Source organism: Podarcis liolepis (assembly GCF_965112155.1).
Source record: "Podarcis liolepis genome assembly, chromosome: 1".
In the NCBI taxonomy this organism is placed as follows: Eukaryota; Metazoa; Chordata; class Lepidosauria; order Squamata; family Lacertidae; genus Podarcis; species Podarcis liolepis.
In genome coordinates this window covers 97195846-97211107 of record NC_139554.1, presented here as the reverse complement: position 1 = coordinate 97211107, position 15262 = coordinate 97195846, and the positions used below count along the sequence as shown (strand labels likewise).

General features: G+C 41.7%; 1 protein-coding gene across 1 annotated transcript in view; it reads right to left on the bottom strand.

The window, feature by feature from the left end:
- The window catches only part of THSD7B (thrombospondin type 1 domain containing 7B), a 413810-nt gene extending 398936 nt beyond the window's left edge, over window positions 1–14874 (bottom strand). The window contains exon 1 of the mRNA XM_083493189.1: window positions 14803–14874. The gene's annotated coding sequence lies outside the window, so the exon portion shown is untranslated. The remainder of the gene's footprint in view (window positions 1–14802) is intronic.
- Between the last annotated feature and the right edge of the window lie 388 nt (window positions 14875–15262).

The window sequence follows — 15262 nt, the reverse complement described above, 5'->3', positions numbered from 1 at the left end:
CCTTAATATGGCAGAACCTACCAATGATTATTCAGTTCCTGTAGCATTCAAGAAAGACTGGTTTTAACAGCTCACTCCAGATTTCAGCAAGAAAAAGGCAAATATACTCAATGAGATTGAAAACCAGGCTCTAGTCTAGGTAAGTAGTGTATTTTATGGGCACATACTGCAGCAAATAATACCTCATAATAAGGTATATCATCATAGACTTCCATGTCCTCTGCCTTCTGAAGAAAGGTGGGTGGTCTTTTCCATTGCAAAGTTCTGCAACTGAAATTCCATCAGGTAAAAACCATTTAATTTAGTCAAACATTTTTTGATATTTTAACATATAGATATTTTATGATGTGATCTGTTATGAGGGGGTGCAGACCCTCCAAGTGTCCTTATTTTCCAGGGATGTCCCTGATTTAGAGAAGCTGTCCCGCTTTCTGACTTTATCCTGAAATGTCCCACTTTCCCTTAAGACATCCCTATTTTCATTGGGGAAATGTTGGAGGGTATGAGGTTATCCAACCCCCGAGACATCTGAAGGCAACTCATGTATAGGGAATTTTTCTTTCTTTCTAATGTTTTATTATGTTTGCATATATGTTGGAAGCTACTCAGAGTGGCTGGGGCAACCCAGTAAGATGTGTTGGGTATAAACAGTAAAATTATCACTATGGAATGGGACGTCCCTATTTCATCAGAGAAATGTTGGAGGCTTTGTAGGGTAGGGAAGCTGTGGCCCTCCATACTCCAATGGCCAACAGTCAGCATGGCCAATGAAAAGTAAAGGTGAGAGGAGCTGTATCAACAGCTAGAGAAGAACAGCTGGAGAATCACAGCTTCTCCAGCCCAGCAGTATGGTTTTATTTGCTTTAAAAAATGGGGGGAAAGTTTAATGCTTTGATTTTGTAAGCTGCTTTGAAGCATGCAATTAGCACTGAAAATAACAAACTATACTACCAGAATTAATTACCACAGGTCAAATTGTCTCTCAATCTCCCCTCCCCCCCCCTTGCACTCACACACTTTGATTAGTAACTTTGTTGTGTAGCACAGTTATTTTTAATACCTTTGACACTGTACAAGGTGGTAGCAACTGGAACCCTTGGAAGAAATATGGCCCCTTGAAAGGGCTACCTTTCTCCCCAGCAGAGTATGTTGGAAGTGTATATGTGGCAAAAAAAAAAAAAGCCTTGCTGGTAGATTTCTTTAGGAGATGTAGATACAGCACTTGCCCCTTTCTTAGAGTGGTTCTTCAAAGGTCATAGGGCCATTTCATTGTTTATAACAATACTTACTCATTGCACAAAATCAGTGAATTAGTGGGGTGGGGGTGCTCCTGACCAGCAATTGTAGGTAGCACATCTCCTACATGAATAGCTTTGTAGCTGCAGTGGTTCATTTGGGTCATTCTGGATTCTGAACTTACAGTGATAATGTGCATATTACTTCACTTAGTTCAAAGTGTGATAAGCCAGCTTCTGCTGAATGGGGCCTGAAGTTTTTTTGGAAAAGCGATTCTGACGGCCAGAAACAAGGCACTCACACCATGAAAACGTAGGTAGATCCAACTAGCGGGCTCTACAGACCCTGATCATAGGGGAAGAATTATTTTGGGTTTCCATAGCATCTGCAGTTAATAGCAATAAAACAATTTAGTTCTTGTGTGCACTGCAAGCAGCAATCCATAGAGATGGATGGTGGCAGGAAGTTCTGACAGAAAACCAAAGTCTGCTCCTCCAAATTCTCAAAGGGAACCTAACCGTTTTATTGCGCCATCGCTGCCTCTGTCTGTATTAGTCCATAAAAACAATCTAATAAAATTCTACTTAGACACATAGCCCTGGCATTTAAAGTGAACACTCGCATATCATGGCATGGAGTAGGAAACTAGATGTGTTTGGTGTGAGTATGAGTGTGCCTCCTCCTAGCACTAGTAAGCTCATGTGATTTCTCAAAGCTGTTATGATGAATACAGGGAGACCCTGAATGCAGATGTGCTGCACTTGAATCATTCAAGACATACAATAGGATAACTGTGGTTCTCGTGATATCACTTAATTCACCCCAGGAATTAACAGGCTTGTCAATTTTGCTATGTAAAATATGAAAGAATCTCTAGATGTGTGCTTGAATATATAGCAGGGGGTGTAAATTAATGTTGTAAAAGCAGCACACAAGAAAAGGGGGTTTATCTCTTCAGTGCTCAACCAGGATTGGAATGGAAGTGTCTGTCGGTCTCATTGCTAAGCCACAATGTGCAGAGCTCAGTGGGACCAAGTCAAAGAGTGTCTGAGGTGTACTTGCTTGGAGACAGAGTCAGTGTCCAAAGTTAGGTCCAGTCCAAGGGTCAGGTGAAGAGCAATCCACATTGTCAGACAGTCCAGGGCTCAGAGAATCTGATGAGCAGGGGGTCAGGGGTCAAGATGAGCAGGAAGCAGCAAGACAGGGGCCAGGAACTACAAGCATTGCTATAAGCATCTGACTGCAGCTGGAAGCTCTGCTTAAGAAGGCTAAAGCTAGCTGGTTCTCATAAGTCCCTTTTCCTCTGTGTCCTTGAAGGCTGATCAGCTACAGGTAGAGTCATTCTATCCCCTCTTCAGGCTGATGTTCAGCAGGTGAAGATGACTCCTGGCCCATGACAGTGTCCCCACACCACACTATCCACTGTTGGGCTAGAAGTCTTAGGAGAGAAGTCCCATTGGTGCCAACGGGGACCTTCTTTTAAGGCTCCCCCATGGGCAGTGAACAATGACAAGGGACATGTTTGTTCCAGGCTCAGTGTGGGAGTGAATAGATAAGCCCTTCCTTCCCATATGCTGCCTTCGCAGTGAGAATCAGACTTCCCCATTTGTTCTGTAGTTGCCTGCTACGTGATTATCTCTTGTTCAGTTTGACCCACAGAATTCAGCCTACCAGATCAAACGCTTAGTCTTTTTTTGCCAGGATTCTTTACTTTGTCTCTAGTCCTTCCTATCACCTATCTGAGATACTTCCTAATCAGAGATACTGGGGCTTGAACCTGTGATGTTCTGCATGCAAAAACCTCAGCCATGGTCCCCTCCCAAGCTCTGCTTAAGTGGCGGGTCCAGCTGTGAGAAGGGGGTTCTGCTTGGCTCCTAGAAGAGCACACTGGAGAATCGATAGGAAAAGAAAAATCTCACTGGAAATGATGAACAGAATTATATTAGCGATTTCCTTTGCTAAACTAATCTGTCTTTGCACATTTTGAAATGTCGTCATGAATGTTTTTCCTAAATAAACATTGATGCAGCCTCCGGGCCATATTTTAGATGCCAGAGAAGGAATGGATGGAGAAGTTAAAAGGCCCAGGGTAAGCTTGTCATTCACTGTTTTGTTAAAAAAAGAAAGAAAGAAACAACACCAGAAAATCCACTATGACTGTTCAAAATTATATTAGGAATGATGGTGTGATTTTTTAAAAACCTGCTGAAATATAAAAGATTTATAAGCACATTAATACATCTCTACAGCCACTGTGAAGTTATAATGCAGGCCACAGTGTGAAACATCAGTTATATTCTATTAAGACAGGAGAAGGAAGGAGGGGAAGAGCGGGGTGGGAAACCGCAAATGGATTATAACAGTTATTTGCTATGGTTCGTAATTTAGAGTTCAGCCGCTTCTCTGTTCTTTATCTGTCAGATAATTCCCAGTTTTCTTTCTAACCTGTAATAAAATAGTCCGTAGTAAATATTAAAAGAAAATATATTGTAGAGATAAAGGGGGAAGCACAAAAGTTTATTGGTGCTTATAGACTCTGTGGATTCAGTTTATGATAAAACAGTCAACAAAATCAGAAGATTCCTTCCTTGGCAAAGCCCAGTGGAAAGATTCATTTATAATCAGGGCTTAATATGAGCTAGGGCTTAGGCTGGAACTGACAAAAATCAGACAAAGAAGAATGTGTCTAAGCATGTGCAAAGTGTTTGTCGCTTGGCACTAAAAGAAGCGTCTCTCATTGTGGATTTCAGCTTCCTGGGAAAATGTGATATGCCCAGGCAGGCTTTAAGGACTTTTCATTTTAGATATTAATGTAGTTTATAACAAATGCTCACTTAATAAAACCTGGACATGTAGAAAAGTTCTGTGAATATACAGTGGAGGCTTCCCATCAATGGCTTCATTTGTGTGCAGGCAATGTTTTCTCTAATTAGCTGACTGGTCACACACACTTCACTCCCAATTGGCCACCATGGTCTACAGAAGATGTCAGCAGGAAGCCGTTAGTGTCTGTTCAGAGTGACAGCTACCAGCTTGTACTCCAGATCACAGTGCAAGGCTGCAACTTGGCTTCTGGGTCCTTGGCATTCAATATCCAGTCCAAGGTCTGGGCAAAGGCCCAGCTGCAAGGTGACAATTCTAAACAGCGACTGCTGAAAATCTATCCCAGCTGTCAACTACAAGGGCACCACTCCTTCACCTTGGAATCAGCGTATCAGTGCCCAGGAAACACAGCCAAGACCATCCAATTAAAGCAGGAATCCTGCCAGTTTTGAATTAGATAATGAGACCCAGAGGAGGAGAGAGAAAGGAAGATGTCATTATGGTAAAAATGGATAAATGCACAATGACAGCCATGAAAAAAGTTACAATAAATAACATTTTGATCAACATATCTAGTTTGAAACAATTCAAAGGAGTGATTCCCAGCTGGCATCCCCAAACCAAAGATTCTTGAGTAAGCTGAGCAGTTATGAAATAAGAGGAGAGGGTCCTCTTGTGGACTAGGAAACAGTAGGAATAAAGGGATGGTTCCCTGAATGGATGAACAGAGGGATATGTTGCTTTTTAACTAGTTCATAAATGATCTAGAGTTGTGGGTGAGCAGCGAAGTGGCCCAATTTTCTGATAATACTAAACTGTTCAGGATAGTTAAAAAGAGATTCTAAAATGCTCTAAAGAGACTGAGTGCATAGGCGGTAAAATGGCAAAGGCAATTCAGTGTAAACAAGTGTACAGTAATGCAGTAATCATCATTTCACTTGTGAAAAGGGCAAATTCCATGCAAGGGATCATTAGGAAAGGAAAACAAAATTGTCAATGTAAATGCCGTGTAGCCGCATTTGGAATCCTGTGTACCTGTCTGGTCTTCTCACTTCAAAATGGACGTTGGAGTTGGAAGAGGTTTGGAAAAGGGCAACCAAAATGAGATGGGGACAGAGCAACTCCTCTATAGGGAAGGGTTTGTAGGATTTTTTTTAGTTTAGAGAAAAATCAAGTAAAAGGTGGCATGACAGAACTGCAAAAAAAAAAATATATGCATGGCATGGAGAAAGCTCTAGTTTCTCATAAAACTAGAAATTGTGGACATCCAATGAAGCTGAATGTTGGAAGCATCCAGACAGGTGATAGAAAGCCAAATTGGATAGCTTTAAAAGAGGATTAGGCAGATTCATGGAAAATAAGGCTATCGATGGCTACCAGCCATGGTGGCTGTGCTCTGCCTCCATAGGAAGGCAGCATGCTTCTGAATAGGAGATTCTGTAAACCACAGGAGGGGAGACTGCTTGCTTGCGTACCAATTGCAGGTTTTCCACAGACATTTGTTCAGCCACGGTGGGGATGCTGAACTAAATGGGTCATTGGCCTGATCCAGCAGACTCTTTTTACGTCCTCATGGAGTCATTGAAGGCCTGTCTACAGCAAGGTACTGGAATATTATTCTGGGGGTGAGTATGTTGTGTGTGTGTGTGTGTGTGTGTGTGTGAGAGAGAGAGAGAGAGAGAGAGAGAGAGAGAGCGAGAGAGAGTGTCACATATGGGTAAAAAATAGAGCTTTTATGGCCCTTCTGCCCCATACTTGGCTTCAGGACAGAAGCTTCCATTCAGACCGCTTTACTAGGGTACCCTGAGAACACACCTGCCTGAGGTCAGGGCGATGCCCCAAATCACCCTGGACCCAGAAACCAGACTAAGGATTACCCAATGCTTTATTTGCCGAAAGATGTAACAATAGCTGTGAGGAAGGCAGAAACCCCAAACAGGTCCAATGTGTTTGCAGGCAAATTCCTTCCTGGCTCCAAATATGGCAACCACTTTTAAACCACAGCAAGGTCATTATACTAATCAACTAAAACCAACATGTGAGGCAGGCAGGTTGCTTTTCCGCCAACTGTGTTGACAGTCCTCACCACAGCAAGCTTTTATTCTCCAACAACGGACCGGAATGAAGTGGACCTGGGTGATCCCAGAACCCATTGTGTCCTGTTGTGGAGACGTCCAATGGCTAGTTGTGAGGGGAAGGGTTTTCTGCTCCTGGGGTGGGGGGTGAAACCAGCACCTACCCCAAACCAGGTAAGAGTCACTTACCATGAGCTCAGCTAAGAAAACACGTGTTGAACAACAGTGGTCTTACAATGAAGTATTGGTTTTATTATAGTGACACATAGTTCGGAAAGTACACTGGGATATTTAAATAACAGATAAGATTTCAACACTATATCTAAATCCTTTCTGTTTAAGTGGTTATTCATTGTTGTTGCCCCTGTAAATATATTTGGGATTCTTTTTGTATGAAGTCATATATAAACGGAATAAAACTACTTCAGATGGGTTGGAATCAATATTGGGTTCTGCCCCCAACATATCTGTGAAGCATTTACAAAAAGTTTATAGTTTATCTGAAAGCTTTGTTTAAGAGCAAAATTATTTTGGGCTGTGGGTGCTTCTTTAAAGCACAATAGGAACAAAAAATTGTTGTTACGCTTAAGGTTCAGTCCATAGTTTTGTATAACAGCATGTTGCAGTCTAAGGTCTAAAATCAACCTGTCACTACTATTCAGTTGTTCCACACTGCAGGACTCCCTCCCAAAGAGAACAAAAGTGCCCCCCAAATCACAATCATTTGTCAAAGACAATAAGACAGAATGACAATGATCAAAAACATTTCATAGATGCTACTTAAAGTCCTATCTCTGAGTTTGTATCGAGAGACCAAAAAAAGCTCGCAGGAAAAAGCTCAGAATAGTTGACTTAGGGCAACACTACGGCTTTAATGGTTTACTTGACTTTCTTCCCCTGTCGCTACCCCCCCAACTTAATTAGCAAGAACTGCAGTATAATGGAGACTTGTATTTCATGTTCACAGGTTAAAGGCAGAAACTGTCATTATAATCTAAACCCTATTTTTAGACCCCTGTAATTTTGGCCAGGGGGAAAAAATGACACAAATTGGTTTGGCCTGAAAATTGCCAGGTTTGCTGTGAAGTCAAACGAGATTTGCCTGCAAAATTTGAAGAAAATTACTCTTGCTATTGTCTGAGTTTCTGGCCACTAAAATTATTCTAATTTGAAGCCCTGACTTCTCTAGCTCAATCAAAGAGTACGAGGGCTTGGCTGCTTCTTCTGTACCCCGCTTTTTAATGCAGAGTGTTAAAAAAGAAAACAAATTTAAACAAAGATTCAAAATGTTATTGTTAAGTAAGAGAACTTTTTGCGACTAAGGCTCATTCACGCAGGTTAACCAAAAGGGGATATTGTGCAGCTATTCTGGCTTTGGGACAGCTAATCACGCTGTATTACCTTGAAATTCCTGCCAGCACTAGACTTCTGTAGCACATTCTTAGAGTTGATTGTAAGAAACCAGTCACAGGGTGTCCACCCCTTTGCCAGACCTCTTTGAATCTTGCTCAGCGGTACTCTCTCTCACACCCCTCACATAGCAAAGGCAGTGTAGGAACAGTTGGTTGCTTCTGGGTAAAATAGGGGTGGTGATAGGTTTGTTTGTTTGTTTGTTTGTTTGTTTGTTTGTTTGTTTGTTTGGCCAGTCAACAAAATTGATCAAGAGAAGCAGGTTTTTTCACTTCCCCAACACTGTTCCTACAATAATAGAAGCTTTTCTATTGGGTTGGGTTACATTTTATAATTAAGTAGGGCAGGGCAGATGAGGAAAGTAATTCACTGGCAGTCACTGGGAAGCATTCTAGAGTGCAGAGGGGTGGGTTTGCTCAGTTTGCATCGTAATGGGAACCTACTGAACTGATATTGAGAAACTTTCCTAGCTATGAGGAGTCAGGAGAGAGAGAGAGAGAGAGAGAGAGAGAGAGAGAGATGAAACAAGAACTTGCAGTTTGGAACAGACAGACAGAGAGTCAGAAAGAGGGGACTTCTGGCTGTTGTGGTTGTCTTGGAGGGGTGTATATTGCTTGCCTAGTCTTTGCATATTTGTAGGCAACTACTGAAATGCTACAAAAAATGTAATAAACCAGACTAGTGTGCATGCTCTCTGTGTCTCTCTGTCTCTCTCTCCCTCTCTCTCCTTCAAAGGAAGCCAAACCCAGGTAGTACTTAAGTTGGAACCACTCATCACTCAAGGAAGTAGGTAGCATACAGCAGTATATTAGGAGACAAGTTTTTCTTGTACAGTGGTACCTCGGGTTAAGTACTTAATTCGTTCCGGAGGTCCATTCTTAACCTGAAACTGTTCTTAACCTGAAGCACCACTTTAGCTAATGGGGCCTCCTACTGCTGCCGCGCCGCAGGAGCACGATTTCTGTTCTTATCCAGAAGCAAAGTTCTTAACCTGAAGCACTATTTCTGGGTTAGCAGAGTCTGTAACCTGAAGGATATGTAACCCAAGGTACCACTGCATCTTTCATAGTATATGCCTAGACACGAAGAAGTGTTGCAGTATCTCTCACAACCCCCTTGATGAATGGAGGTATTTCACAAAAGCATTCCAGAAATGTACATGGAGCTAGTTCTTCTGCACTGCCTACTAAGGGAGTCACAGGTGCAAAGTAATCAAGGCCCAATAAGGAACTCTGCAGCATTTCTGCTAAAATAAAATGTAGTATAGTGATCATTGTAATTTACAGTGACTGGGGAGTTACATGCCAATTCCATTCCCATCATACAGCCCAAAAGATTATGCAATAACCTTCACTTTTTATACAAATTTTTGGGAATGATTTAGTGGGCACTCAACACTCCAGTTTCATTATTATTTTTAATTTTCATCTCCATGCCATTTTCCTCTTGAGCTACATTTTTGTTCCACTCTAACGGATTTCAAATCATTTCTATATTATGTGAACACTTTCCCTCTCCTTATTTCCATTTTGGAGAATAACTCTACTATATCAAAATGAGTACTAATAGGATCAGACATAAAGAAAGCCCTAGTGCAAGCTCACTCTGATCTTGGGTGCTGCATTGACAAGAAAGGAAGCAGAGAGAGGAATCACCAAGGTAATGTAGCTGACAAATTGGGCATGTCATGCTTTCATTGAACTGATTTTCATTGAACTGTATCAGATAATCTAAGCACAATAAACACAAAAAGGAGAAGCAGGATTACCAATTAGAGTATGGATAAAATCCCACAAGTTACTCAAAAGCCGCCCCTGGGAGCAGATCATGAGTCAATTTACACCCATATAGAAAGCATCATGGGAGCAAAAATGAAGACATAGCACCTCCATTTCCAGGCGTATAAAGGCATATATTCTCTATTTTGAAGAGAATATTAGAAGCACTCTCACTTTACCTTTGTAAAGTGTCACACACAGAAGAGCCTTGAGTGATGTCATGAGTTCCAAAACAGTAGCCACGTTCTCATGCAACAAAAATAGTAACAGCATCTAACAGACAAAGAGAGAAGTCCTAAACATTCAGACCCACTAAGTTCAATGAAAGTCATTTCCCAGCCTATGGATTCAATGAACATGTGAAGGGATAGAAGGATCTCATCCATGGATGATGCAGCCTGATGGCCACATATTCAGTGGTAGCCTGTAGGGGGCTGCCATATAAACAGATGCATGAAGGCCACCTCCAATGAAGTGAAAACCATAGCATCTATATGCATATCGGCTACCTTCACCCAACTGTGAACATGGAGCATGAGTAGTGAGTAAAATCTCGCTAACATTCCCATACATTCACTGAAATGATTGGAGGAGTTCCGAAGGTGGCTTAAGAGGGGTTATATTTTTTGTTGCCTATCATAAGAACCTAAGAAAAAAACTGGTGGATCAGGCCAATGGTCCATCTAGTCCAGCATCCTGTTCTGGTAGAGGCCAGAAGGATGCTTGTGGGAAGGATGCAAGCAGGACGCAAGGACAAGACAACGCTGTCCTGCCATGGTTCTCAGCAACTGGCATTCAGAAACACTACTGTCTCTGACTGTGGAGGCAGAACACAGCCATCATGGCTTGTAGCCACTGACGGAACTCTCCTTGAATTTGTCTACTTCTCCATTAAAGCCATCTAGATTGCTGGCCATGACTGTGTCCTGTGAGAGCCAACTCTGTAGTTAAACTATGCACCGTGTAAAGACATACTACTACTACTACTACTACTACTACTACTAATAATAATAATAATAATAATAATAATTTTCATTTATATGTCCTGAAACTTCCAACATTCAGCTTCATTTGATGTCCCCGAGTCCTAGCATTATCAGAGGGAGGAGAAGAATCTTTCTCTAGCCACTTTCTCCATGCTATGCATAACTTTATAAACTTCTGTCATGTCACCTCTTACTCACCTTTTCTCTAAACTAAAAAGTCCCAAATGCTGTAACCTTTCCTCATAGGGAAAATGCACACAGTACCTATCAAATGTTCTATGGCACAAGCTATTGTGCACTAAAGCCTACTTTGTCAAGTACATGATAAAACTGATTATGTTGAAGCTTATTATGCACATCAGGGCACACACCATCCCTTCACATGCATGCATAATGAAAACAGTTTCATTTGTGAAACAATATTTAAATTGTACAATGTTTGAATTGTACCATTTCATTTCATTTTTAAAAAAATCAGAGCACAGGGCTTTTATTAGCCACTCTTCTCCCCAGTGCTAGCTCCTCAGGATACATTTTTGCATTTAACTTGATAGCAAATCAAAGCAAATGAAGGGGCAGAACACTAAGAAAGGGATTTCATTATCTGGGCACCACTCCCTTGCATGGCCACATGCCCTTGCAAGTTAAAGTCCAGTAGAGGAGCAGAGGGCAACCCCTAATCATGCAAACCTAAGAGAGCCCACAAGTCTTCCCAACCATGCCCATCTGCTCCACACCCAATACCTGCGTAGACTCAGTACAGCAAGGCAATATGCGTAGATCTTAAAAAGCCGGCAGGACCAGGCATGAAGATGTAGTCCCTGTGATGATCATAACTCAAGTTGTCTAGGTGGTTTAAATTAAGTTCTGTTGTATATTAAACAGGGATAGAAAGATACTATTTGCAGTACTGGTCATTTTCACACATTTGCACCATGAATCCATTCCCATCTCCACTTGGATCTGCATTGGGATTTTAAATTATATATATCTGCATTGGATTATTTAAATATCTATCTTTTCATTCTAAGAATCATGTTGCAACATTCAGAAAAAGTGCAGCATCTCATGGAGAGCTGTGATCTGATCCACACATGACTCTGGGAAGTGCAAATCGGGCCATTTCATTTCAGAAATCACAATAGGTCCAATTCCCAATGCATCTCTTCTCTTGGGGGCAGGGAACAAGAAGGCAAAAGAATCCAGAAGAAATGAATAAATAATTGCAACAGGGGGGGAATTACTCCTGTGCATCTGTATGCAGAGAAGTGGTGCCATCTATTGTGGATGTATTGGCAGCAGGACAGGACACATTATGCTCACAATGCATCAGAGGGGAAAAAGAGAGGGATGTTCATCCATGAGGAATAGCCAAACCTATCCAGACTGTCATGCAAGCTTCCCATTCTATAAGAAACTGTGCGTGACTAAGAAGTACTACAGTTGATCAGATGTTCAGAGACATGGACCTGGGTGTTGTACAAAAGCCAGGAGTGAAGGGAACAGAGAACAGAGGAAAACAACATGCCGCAGAAATAACAGCAAATTCCTATGCTGTTGTGACATGTCCCTGACTCCTAGCTGTGAACAGAGTCGATTTTTGCAAAGGGTTTTATAAAGATATCATGACTCTTATGTGCAGGATTTTTATCTATCTATCTTCACAGATGCCATGGACCATGAGTACTCTCTGGCTATAGTCCGAAGCATCTTTTCTTAGAAGTGTCACATAACTCAGTGGAGGTTGTTTGTTTTTTTAGTAAAAGACAGACAGGATTCCGCTGTCCAAGTGCAGATAATTCAAGTCACACAAAGGGCATGATGGCAAAGGGAGATGGTGACCAAAGGACCCTAACCTAAACAGAAAAAGAAAAAAGAGTCCTGAGCAAGTATGACAGACTACTTTTCATTTGTTATATTTTAAAAATGCCCTTCAACTAAAGCGATAAAAGAGATATATAGGAGGCATGCAAGGGGTACAATAAATACAACATAAGATTGACACTAAAAATCATAAAAATCATCCAATTTACAGTTGGAAATAAGCTGCAAATTGCATGCTGTAGTTAAGGAGTATTTCCCAGTGCAATCTTAGATGCATACAGTTGGAAGGAGCTTCAAAAGTCATCTAGTCCAGCACCCACCTAGGCAGAAAAGCCACCGCTACTAAATCACCGAGAGGCGGTCATCAGTGGTCTGCTTAAAAAGCTCTGTCTCCTTTTGACACAAATTGCTTCACTGAACTCGAAGCATGGGTACCCCCAACAAAAATTTAAAATTTGGCTAATTATTTGGAGTGTATTATGTATTGGTATAATTTGGTATAACTAATGTGATAAGATTGGTTTCTTAATTGGAAACTTAATAAAAAAAAGGCACAGATTGCTTCACTGTTAAACAGCTCATACCATCCTAATATTTAGCTGAAATCTCCTTTCTTATCATTTGAACTTGTTGGGATGGGTCCTACTCTGCACAAACAGAAAGCAAATATGCTCCACCACATGTGCATCTTCAAAATGAATAAGCATGTAGGGGAGTGGGCAGTAAGCATCTGTACACGAACCAGTAAGTCATACTACATAAACAGGCATTGCTTCCAGTTTGTCCAGTCCGCTGCCTCTCCACAGCTGCCATAATGATCAAAACTAGTTTCATATTCAGGAAGCATTGCCCTCAGTCTGAATGCACTTTGTTTGCTTTTGGTGACATTGCAAATAGTTGTGGCACCATCCTACTACCTGTATGATTTCCAGTTGGCTGCATAGGACTGATCCAGGAAGCACTGCCATCATTCACGGTGGACATTATTTGCCACCAGTCTCATCACACAACCAAATCTGGCTAGCCAGCTACATGGCACTGTGTTGCTATCTTATTTACAATGTTGTCATTAATGGGCTAGAATAGCACCAATGCAGATACAGGAGACAATGACACAGAACAGGATTGGACATAGGTGAAATCTCTCTCCATTTAAGCTTCTCTCTCCTCTCCTCTCCCCCCCTCCCCGGGAAATAACTTCTGTCCCCTTGAAAGCAAGACTTTTGATCCAAATATCAAAGTGCTATCTAGCTGGCCAGAGAACAGTGGGCACATCCCTTCTTCACAAGTGCTCTGTTGCTCCGTTGTCTTAGTGAGTGAGCAAAGGGGAAACAAAGGCATTAGCTTCTACTGGACCACAGGGACAAACTGGCATGGAACAAATCAGGAGCAACCTTTGTTGACCTTTCATCTCTTCTCTCACAGCCTTAATTCAAGGTGCTGCTTGCATCAAAGAAGAAGCCACATTGAACAGGGTCTATTAGTTATTATTGAGAAAACTGGGTCAGTGAACCTGAAGGCACCTGGGAAAGAATTTGGTGTAACAAAACACAGATGAAGGAGACAACAGAAGAGTCTTAACATGCTATGAGTAATAGTTGCAAGCCAAAACATGTTGGGACTGGTTTACTTTGCTGACTCTATCGGTAGCTTATTTGATTGATTATTGTTATGAGTTTGGGTAGTGGGAGTAGGCTGTAGGCCAAGACCCTTCTAATGCCTCCCCCCCCCCCTTCTAATTCTTGGAATAGCCAGGCTAGCTTCCTGTTGAGGTGATGGCCTGGGTGGTGGGCCATTAAGGGAACAAAGGAAGCGGATCTGGGTGAGACAGCTGGTACCACCATCACCTTCAACTGGCTGGTAGTTAGAAAAAGAGAAAGGTGACAGTTGAATGTTTACAGTGATGTGACCTAGAGGTAAAGCAGCAATCTGGAGAGAGAGTCAAAGCAACATTTGAGAGCAATGTTTGATTTCCATTTGAATCCAAAGCTGTAGCCATGGGAGAAGCAAGACCCTCTTGGGGTGTTAATGCTGTGAATCCCGCCATTGCAGGCTCAGGTTGTATATATGTGTAAACCATATATCATTAAGACACCACAGTCTCTGCTCTGCCTCATTCCCAAAGGAAACGTAACCCCTGGGTATGTCCCTGGAACATCGCGTCATTCTGAGATTGGTGTGATGTGCAACATTAACTGACACAGTTTACCTATTGACTTCATGTTGTATGAGTTATTTAATAACTTAACTCAATGTATGGTACTAGGTAGGCTGCTTGATTAAAATAAAAAGTGCCATGATTTCCAGCCTTATTAAAAACATTGGGAGATAGTCAATGTCAGAAGTATTACTTACTCGGATACTTACTCGGATATTACCTATTCCATTGGAGCCAGACACCACCATGCTTAGGGTAGATCAACTGAAACAGTGGTGTAGCGTGGGTTGTCAGCACCCGGGGCAAGGCAAGTAATTTGCGCCCCCTAACCCGTGGATTTTAGTAGGGGCAGAGAGCAGCGAGTGCGAGCGCCCCCCCCCCCAGATGTTGCGCCCGGTGCGGCCAGCCCCCCCTGCACCCCCCACACTACGCCACTGAACTGAAATCAATGGGACCTAACCATTATAGGGATAGGGAAAATACAATTCAGTTCACATTGAAAGAGAACCTACCTTATTTGCACATCCTGAAATAATACGGGAACCAAAACACAGCCACCCTTTGAAAAATTTGCACTTCTTCAAATTATGCAGTCCTGTTCTCCAGAGATTTCTTGTGTGCAAAAATGGACACATTAGGACAAAGTTTGAATAATAATGCATATATTGGAGAAAATAACATTTAAAAGATGTATTGTATAGGGGAAAATTTCTTTGAAAATTTATGTTTGTTAGGCAAAACTGCATACAAAAATGTGAATATTAGGAGGAATTCACAGTAAAACACTTAAGAATTTTTATGAGAAAGCATTGCAAACTGATGAGGAAATGTGGAGAACTGAACTGAAGATTGGTGGGGGGGACACAAGAAGTTCAAAGAACTGACAGATTTGCCCATTCCTAATCATTACTTGCCCAGTTCATTTCAATGTGTCTACCCTAAGCATGACTAAGGCTAGAATCCTAACAACAT